Source organism: Octopus bimaculoides, chromosome 4 (genome assembly GCF_046866305.1).
Source record: "Octopus bimaculoides isolate indiv1 chromosome 4, ASM4686630v1, whole genome shotgun sequence".
NCBI lineage: Eukaryota > Metazoa > Mollusca > Cephalopoda > Octopoda > Octopodidae > Octopus > Octopus bimaculoides.
Window position 1 is genome coordinate 1,392,267 of NC_142931.1, and position 10,000 is coordinate 1,402,266.

The 10,000-nt window shown below is 44.7% G+C and overlaps 1 protein-coding gene across 1 annotated transcript in view; it reads right to left on the bottom strand.

The window, feature by feature from the left end:
• The window catches only part of LOC106883277 (matrilin-1), a 54,709-nt gene that overhangs the window by 44,439 nt on the left and 270 nt on the right, over positions 1-10,000 (bottom strand). The gene's annotated exons all lie outside the window — the stretch shown is intronic.

Consider the following 10,000-nt stretch of genomic DNA (forward strand, 5'->3'; position numbering starts at 1 on the left):
CTACATAGGGTCTACAGGGTTATCGCTCAGACGTAGATGCACTCTGCACCGCCAGCAGATTGCACACCCAGAATACCGAATGATACCTTTTAGTGATCATATTGAAAAATGCGCAAAACAAATGCTACCACAATTTATAATCTTTCCTTTTTATCAATGTGCCATTAAAACACCAACACAGATTAGATTAAATAAGGAAACCTTTTTCATTCAAAAATACAAACCCAAACTTAACCATTGCTAACACATTTAAATAAGGAAATTCATCACTCCACTGGGAAAAAAAAGGGGGAAAAATATAGAACAAAACCATGGTAAATTAATCAAATTCTACCACCTCCTAGATTTCGATTATCTCCCCTATACCGGAAGAAATCCCTAATTACCTCCCCCTATCTAGAACTCTTCTTTCTCAGACTGGAACGAACACGACACAATGAAGTAGAGAAATTTGAAAAGACAACACGAAACCGGTTATTTCTCAAAATACAATGTTTATATACCAAAAAGATTTTATAACATTTTTATAACATTTTTCTTACATTTTTCTGACATAATTTAAATATATACTTTAACCATATAACACAAGCCTTCTGTAGTTTTTCACTCTTATTATCTTTTATATATATATATATATATATATATATATATATATATATACAGATACACATACATATACATATACATACATATACACACATATAAATAAATATATATCCATAAATACAATCACATACACATACATACAAATACATACATATACATATATACATAAATACACATATATAAACACCTACACATACACATATATATACACATATATGCATACATACATACATATACACTCTTATAGTTATGCAACAGACCTAATTCCAGTAAATTATATAAATATTCCTATTCATAATATATATATATATATATATATATATATATATATATATATATATATATATATATATATATATATATATATATATATATATATATATATATATATATATATATATATATAGGAGTGGCTGTGTGTTAAGTAGCTTGCTTACGAACCACGTGGTTCTGGGTTCAGTCCCACTGCGTGGCACCTTGGGCAGGTGTCTACTACAATAGCCGTCTATATTGTACCCTACCCCCCATTCCAAAACATTTTTGTATATTCGGAATCTACATAATAAATAATATATGCATAGAAAATTTCATATATATATATACATACATACACACTTAGATGCATAGCTATATAATGAGATATAGATAGATCGATAGATCGATAGACACAGACAGATAGATAGATAGATAGATAGATACATTTCTTTTATTAGCCACACAGGGCTCAACGAAGATGGGACAAATACAATGTAGAGCTTTTCTTTTTGAGAGGAGGAAGGAAAAAAAGGGGGGGGGGTCGATCAAAAGGGATCGTAGGAAGGGAAAAAGGGGGGAGTTCGATCAAAAGGGATCGAGAGAGAGAAAAAAAAAGCGATCAATAGGGATCGTGTATCACAGTAATGTTCTCGTGTAAAAAGAGGGGAGGACAGTTTAGGTTTAGCCGTGGAAAGAAAAGCCTACGGAAAAGACCACGGTAACCTTGGTCAATATTCTCATTGAAGAAACTATAACAGTAAGTGACTCTCTTTTGCCTTTTTGTTTTATTTTTTTGGGGGGGATTTTTTTTACTCCTTTATAGTGTTATGCTCAAGATGGCTCCGTCGTTCACACGCGCCATCCTTGCTACATTCACCCATCTTTTTTTGAAGCATTCACTAGACAAGACTTCCCTTTCTACTCTCACCTTCCTCTTCAGGTGATACTTGAAGAAGTTGATGAGAGATTGCCCAGAGAGGAAAGTCTTTGTCTCTAGACCTTTCAGACGCGTCCACCATACACATTCTTTCGCCATAGCCACAAGTACGATGAAAATAGCTCTTCCTTCCCGTTTGAAGGAAGGAGGCGCGACAATATTCACGATAGACTCGGCTGATAGACCGACTCGTCCCACACGCGATAGCAGTTGTTCGACGTAAGCCCACAGCTCGGAAATTGTGAGACACTGTACGAGTGCGTGCAGAACGGTTTCGTTGCTCTGCCGGCATCTCGGACAGGTCGGCCCCGTGTTTCTCGAGCCATGCCTGTAGAGCTTATCCCGAACGGGTAGTGCTTCTCGATAGCACTGCCAGGCCAGGGATCTCTGGAAGTTGTCCATAGGTCCCAGCCCGAAGGTCGTCTTAAACAGGCGGGTCAGGTATTCCTCGTCGACGCCCAGGTTCGCCCCGAGATCGTCGTCGTACCTTCCCTCCACTAATCCACTATAGAATGCGTTAGTTGTGATGCAGTCGCTCAAGGTTGACCCGGGTTGTTGGAGTTGCCGAAGAGCAGCGCGACACTCGCGGTGCCATTCGCCATTCCTCGGCCTCTTCTTGATCCACGACTGCAGTCCAACGTCCCACGACGGAGGCGCTACTTGACGACATGGGCTTGCTTCTCCAGGTGCCGAGCCGCAAGCCCACTGACTTATCCCGGTTGATTTTCGCTCCCGTTACCGCTTCGTAGTCTCTCAGTGTCTCGCCGACAAGCTCGATGTGCTTTTGGCTAGACACTATGACGGTGACGTCGTCCGCGTATGCCGATACGCTCGTCCCGCATCCCAACTCTCGCGGGATGCCCCTCAGCGTCGCCAGCTTCCGCAGTAGTGGCTCGAGAGTCAACACGTACAGAAGCGACGAGAGGGGGCATCCCTGACGGACCGAACGTGCAATGTCGAAGGGTCTTCGTAGATGCCCATTGACGCGAACTACCGAACGGATGCCTCTGTACAAGGCAGCCATCCAGCCGCGGAAAATGGGACCGAAGCCGGCCGCTATGAGGACAGCCTCCAAGTATTGATGGTCTACCCTATCGAAAGCTTTCGATTGATCTAAATTGATCAGGGCCCCACCCATGCCAGGTTCCTTAACTACCCGCTCTATGATGTAGCGCATCAGATGGAGGTTGTCATGGATGCTCCTGCCCGGCACGGCGCACGTTTGTGCCTTGCCGATCAGTTTCTCGATGACAAACGCCAACCGCTTGGCTAACACCTTGGCCAAAATTTTCAAGTCTGCATTGAGCAGAGTGATGGGCCTAAAGTTTTCTATGACGTCCCCCTTGTTTGGATTTTTCTTCAGCAGCGTTACGGCTCCTCGACTCACAAAACCGGGAATGCTCCCGTTTAGATAGATAGATAGATAGATAGATAGATAGATAGATAGGCGTACGAGTGGCTGTGTGGTAAGTAGCTAAGTAACCAACCACATGGCCCCGGGTTCAGTCCCACTGCGTGGCATCTTGGGCAAGTGTCTTCTACTATAGCCTCGAGCCGACCAAAGCCTTGTGAGTGGATTTGGTAGACGGAAACTGAAAGAAGCCCGTCGTATATATGTATATATGTATATATATATATGTGCGTATGTGTTTGTGTATCTGTGTTTGTCCCCACAACATCGCTTGACAACCGATGCTGGTGTGTTTATGTCCCCGTAACTTAGCGGTTCGGCAAAAGAAACCGATAGAATATTAGGCTTCCAAAGAATAAGTCCTGGGGTCGATTTGCTCGACTAAAGGCGGTGCTCTAGCATGGCCACAGTCAAAAGACTGAAACAAGTAAAAGAGTAAAAGAGATAGACACAGACAGATAGATAGATAGATAGATAGATAGATAGATAGATAGATAGATAGATAGATAGATAGATAGACAGATAGATAGATAGATAGATAGATATGTTTCTTTATTAACCACACAGGGCTCAACATAGAGGGGACAAAATACAAATGTAGAGTTTTTCTTTTCGATGGGGACGAAAATAAAGTAAAAAAATAAAATGGGGATGACGATGAAAAGGCACCGAGAAAACGTTTGGGGTATGTACAAACGAGAAAAAAAAAATTACAAAAATTTCCCGATAAATGGGGAGGTTATCCGTGGAAAGAAAAACCTACGGAAAAGACCACGGTAACCTCGGTCCTTAGTGTCACAATTTGTTAAATAGAATTCCTTTTATCTATGCAAGAAACGTAAGTAACTCTCTGTTTCAAAATTTTAAACGTTTTATAGAATCATGGTCAAGGTGGCTTCGTCATTTATACGTGCCATTCTTGCTACGTATATCCATCTTTTTTCGAAACATTTGCTAGACAATACTTGCCTCTCTACTCTCACCTTCCTTTTCAAGTGATACTTGAAAAAGTTGATGAGAGATTGACCAGAGAGGAAAGTATTTGTCTCTAATCCTTTCAGACGCGTCCACCAGATGCATTCTTTCGCCATAGCCACAAGTACGATAAATACAGCTCTTCCTTCCCGTTTAAAGGAAGGAGGCGTGACGATATTGACGATAGACTCGGTTGATAAACCGACTTGTCCCACACGTAACAGCAGTCGTTCGACATAAGCCCACAGCTCCGAAATGGTTGGACACTGCACGAGTGCGTGCAGAACGGTTTCGTCGCTCTGACCGCATCTCTGGTAGGTCGGCCCCGCATTTCGCGAGCCGTGTCTATAGAGTTTATCCCGAACGGGTAGCGCTTCTCGGTAGCACTGCCAGGCCAGGGATCTCTGGAAGTTGTCCATAGGTCCCGGCCCGAAAGTCGTCCTGAACAGGCGGGTCAGGTATTCCTCGTCGACGCCCAGGTTCGCCCCGAGATCGACGTCGTACCTGTCCTCCACTAATCCCCTATAGAATGACTTCGTTGTGATGCAGCCGCTCAAGGTCGACCCGGGACGGCAAAGTTGTTGCAGAGCAACGCGACACTCACGGTCCCACTCGCCATTCCTCGGCCTCTTCTTGATCCACGACTGCAGCTCGGTCATGGAGACGAGCTGCGGGAAAGCGCGTCGCACAAACGGCGACCACACCTGCTCACTGTCGTCTACGTAGAGCCGGAGATGTCGCAGTCTCAGCATATGTCTGCGCATCATCAACCACGGCATGCCCAGCCCTCCTTTCAGCGGGTGTTGGCAACAAACGGATCACCTCACCATCAGAACGCTTCCTTTCCACAAAAAGCGGAAGAGGATGCGCTCCATTTCGGTGATGGCGCGATCGGGACAAGGCACGACGGTCAGGCGGTATTCGATGACGGACGCGATGTACGCGTTCGCCACCTCCACCCTACCTTTCAGGGACAGTTTCCTCTGGGACCATTGCCGGCAGAGAGTGACCACCCTACTCGTTATCACGTCCCAGTTCTTCTCCGTTTGCAAGTCCGGACCGAACCAGACTCCGAGCAACTTGACCGGATCGTCCGTCCAGCGTCCCACTACTGAGGCGCTGCCGGACGGTATGGGCTTGCTTCTCCAGGTGCCGAGTAGCAAACCCACCGACTTATCCCGGTTGATTTTCGCTCCCGTCACAGCTTCGTAGTCTTTCAGCGTCTCGCCGACAAGCTCGATGTGCTCGTGGCTAGACGCTATGACGGTGACGTCGTTCGCGTATGCCGACACGCTCGTCCCGCACCCCAGTTCTCGCGGGATGCCCCTCAGCGTCGCCAGCTTCCGCAGTAGTGGCTCGAGAGTCAATACGTACAGGAGCGGCGACAGGGGGCATCCTTGACGGACCGAACGTGCAATGTCGAAGGGTCCCGATAGACGTCCATTGACGCGAACAACCGAACGGATGCCTGTGTACAAGGCAGCCATCCAGCTGCGGAAAATGGGACCGAAACCGGCCGCTTCGAGGACGGCCTCCAAGTATCGATGGTCTACCCTATCGAAAGCTTTGTATTGATCCAAATTGATCAGGGCCCCACCCATGCCAGGTTCCTTAACTATCCTCTCTATGATGTAGCGCATCAGACGGAGGTTGTCATGGATGCTCCGGCCCGGCACGGTGCACGTCTGTTCCGTGCTGACCAGTTTCTCGATGACAAGCGCCAACCGCTTGGCTAACACCTTGGCCAAAATTTTCAAGTCTGCATTGAGCAGAGTGATGGGCCTAAAGTTATCAATGGCGTCCTCCTTGTTTGGATCTTTCTTCAGCAGCGTTACTGCTCCTCGGCTCACAAAACCGGGAATGCTCCCGTTCTGCTGCCAGTTGCAATACACGGCCGCCAAGACGTCTCCAAACAAGTCTGGCATACAGTTGTAAAGTTCGTAGGGCAGACCATCCAAACCCGGAGATTTGTCCGTCGAGCAACCCGCCATCGCGTCCCTCACCTCCTCCGCCGTGATGACCCCTTCGCAGCACTCCGCCTCTCTTGCCGAGAGTCGTGGCAAGCTGTGCAGGTAGGCACTAAAGTCCACCCTGCCTTCTCGCTCGCCACTCCTCCCGAACAGTCGGGCAAAATGCGGCTGAAACGCCTCGCACATCTTGCTCGGCTCGAGCAATTCGCGCCCCTGTTCGTCTACCAGAGACCTAATGGTGGCTCTGTTACCCCGCTGCAACTCCGCCACCCGGGCCTCTCGCGCGGCTCCAACACCTTCATTCCTCAGAGCACGCATCCTTGCCCTGACAGCACACCCTTCGTGTTTAGCATTGAAGTGTTGGTCGAGGGCCAACCTCGCCGCTAAAACGTCAGATGGGATGCCACTTCGCAATGCCTCTTCTAACTTTATCACTAGCTCCCCCTCTACTCTGTTCCTCTCTACAGCTAGTGCCCTGCTATACCTTATTGCTTCCGCCCTTACTGCTCTCTTGAGGGAAAACCACCATTTGTTGTTGACGATGGCTCCCGTCAAAGCCCTCTTTACTAACGTGCTAATCCGGTCTCTGAAAACCTGTGTCGACGGGAAAGACGCGTTTAGTTTCCAGTAACCGGGACCCTGCCTATGTGCCTTATCTAAGTCTAGCGTACACGTCACAAGTTTGTGATCCGTGTAGCTGACTATGTGGAACTGTGGACATCCTAAACTATCTCTATCTCTTGTCCTACACACTATCCTATCTAGATACGATCTCGACGACCCAATGCGGTTGCTCCAAGTCCACGTTGGCACATTTGGGTGGTCGAGTCGGTACTTGTCAGACAACTGGAAACGTCTGAGCAGGTCTATGAGGCATTTGCATCCCCTTCTAGTTTTGTCACTCCCCACGTAGTCTAGATGCGTGTCCAAGGTAGCATTCCAATCCCCCACGAAAAGTAAGGGACGAGACGTTCCCAGGAATACTTCTAGACGTCGAAAGAAGTCCGACCGACCTGTTAAAGGAGGCACATAAACTGCCAGCAGCCGAAAAGCGCCTCCATCGCTGCCGTCCACATCTAGGACAACCAGTCTACCCTCCGGGTCCGTAAATATCGTCTTTACTTGGAGATCCAAACTCTTGCGAAAAAGAACCGCCGTGCCACTACCGCCCATCCTCTGCAGACAGGGAGAAAAGTAAATCTTAAATTGTCCGCCAAACATGGACTTTAGGGCCCGCGGTTCATGAAGTCTGGTCTCACTAATGGCTATGATATCCAAATTGTGTGACTTGATGTCATTTAAGAGGTACCCTTGTTTCTAAGGGGACCCCAAGCCACGCACATTCACACAACCAATCTTCACCATGATTCTATTTAAATATGTGCTTTAAAGCACAAAACAAAAGGAACAATGAGTTACTTACCGTTCGAAAGTTTTGTTTCCTCCTTGGATTTTTCACCAAGGAGGTTATTGTACAATTTCTTGCACAAATATTTTTGACATCCCCCTACCGCGTTGGGGTAGAGGGATTTTATTTTGTGGTGCAATGTTGGTGTTACATGATAAATTTTAATGTGTTTTGGCGGTGTTGTGCGTGGGTGGTTGTTTGTTATGATATCGTTATTTGTGATGTTTGTTTTAGAGTTGATGTAATTCATCAACTCTGTGTTTGTAGTGTCTATTGCTGTCAGCATTGCTTTTGGTGTGTCATCATTGGTGTTTATCGTGTATGAGTTGGGAGTGTTTTCGGGAGATGTGAATCTCCCTGCTTTGTTGTTGTTCGTTTTTCTTTTTTTTGCTCCTCTTCCTCCTTCCTTTTTGGGCTATTTTCCATTCCTCATTACTTGACTCGTCTTCATATGAAAACTCTGAGGAATCGGAAGGAGGTAGGGGCATGTTGTATGGATCTGTGTTTGCTTGTGTAAGTAGTTGTGTTGTTATTTTTGTTGTTGTTGGTTGTTGAATTTTTGGTTGTGGTGTAAGTGATGTGGGGGAAGGGGTATCAGTTTTTGTATTGTCTTTTCTTTTTTCGTCTTCTTTGTTAATTTTGCAGTTTTTGTATTTTCTTTCGTTGATGTTGTTAATGTTGCTTTTATTGTTTTTTGTGTGGATGGCTGTGTGAGCAGCAAGGCTTTTTTATGTGTTTAGTTAGTTCTTGTTGTTGTTGTGTTTTTCGGGCAGTCGGACACTCCTTTTTGAGGTGTGCCTCGCTGTCGCATAAGTAACAGCGAGGCCGCCTGCCCTCTACCACTATATGTAACTTTTGGTTTGTTGCCAAACGGATGTATGGTGGGATTTTAAAAATTTCTTGTTCGTTTGTGTGGAACAGGATTTGTATGTTTTTTCCCGTCCAGTTGCTTTCTCCAACGTTTATTTTAAGTATGTTTATGTTGTCCATGTCGACACATATGGCCGATATCAACCATAGTGTGTCTATTGTTGGAGGTGCGTGCTTTATTGTTACCTTTGTTACCTTTTGGCCAAGGTAACTGGGTAACATTGTTATTTCAGGTGTGTGAAGAGTTAGCGTTGAATACATCTTCGCCAACTCTTCATTTCGAAAAATCACTTGTACCTGTGCAAATCTGGACCAAGTAATATATGACTTTTCATTCCAAGTTGATTGCAAACATTTTTGAATTTTGTCTATACTGGCCTGTTCCGGCCTTCTATTTTTAGTGTTTATTATTTTATATATTATTGTTTTCCTACTTGTTTCCTCTAATATGTGTTGTGGTATGTTTAAGTGTATTTCACCGCTTTCTTTGGTGATTACTTTTCTCATTTCTATTATTTCTTTTGTTGTGTAGGACACAACAGTTTCACTTTGCTTCAAAGCTTCAGCAAAGTTTTTGTTTTTGTTTTTGTTGTTGCTGGTGCTGGCACTGGTATTGGTGGCAGATGTGGTATTTATGACTGTGTCAGTAGTGTTGTGGCTTGTATTCATTTTTCCTTCCTCTCTTTCGCTTGCTGCTGGTGAAGAGAGCAAAGGATGAGTTGAACTGTTGCTGCTGCTGTTGTTGTTGTTGTTGTTGTTGTCGTTGTTGGTGGTGGTGGTGATGATGGCGTCAGCAGAAATGGTGTTGACGTCAGATACTTTGGAGACATCGTCTGTGTTCTGTTTTGTTACTTTGGTTACAGTTTTGTTTTTGTTGCTGGTGGTGGCGGTGTTAACTTTCAAGTTAACACTTGCATCTGTGTGTGTGAATTCTTTTTTCTTTTTCTCCATTCTCTCGTTTAACTGTGAGGAAGGAAAACTAGGAAATTCTTTTTCGAACGAAACACTGCAAAATTCAGCGTTCGTTTGACGAAAATTTTCATGGCTACAAGACGCCATCGTCTCAAAATAAAAATGGCTAGAAATCCGAAATTGATTTTTAAAACCTGGAAATGTGCCACACAGGGCAGATTTCCGTTGCAAAAAACTTGCACCAGAGAGTCTATAAGTTGTTGTACAACTTTCTATATAAAAATAAACTTTACAAACAAACTTTTTAAAACATAAAAAAGGCAAAACTTACGGAGCCGACACGTCTACCGTCCGTCCATATAGATAGATAGATAGATAGATAGATAGACACAGACAGATAGATAGATAGAGAGATAGATAGATAGATAGATAGATAGATAGATAGACAGACACAGATAGATACATAGACACAGACAGATAGATAGATAGATAGATAGATAGATAGCTCCGGCCAAAGAATTTCGAAAGAGACACACAAAATGTCGATCTTGTTTTCCTAAGTCAAAACCTTTAATTCACCGAAACTAATCCCTTCAACATGAAATATATATATATACACGCATAGCTATATAACTACGTAAATATATACACATCTA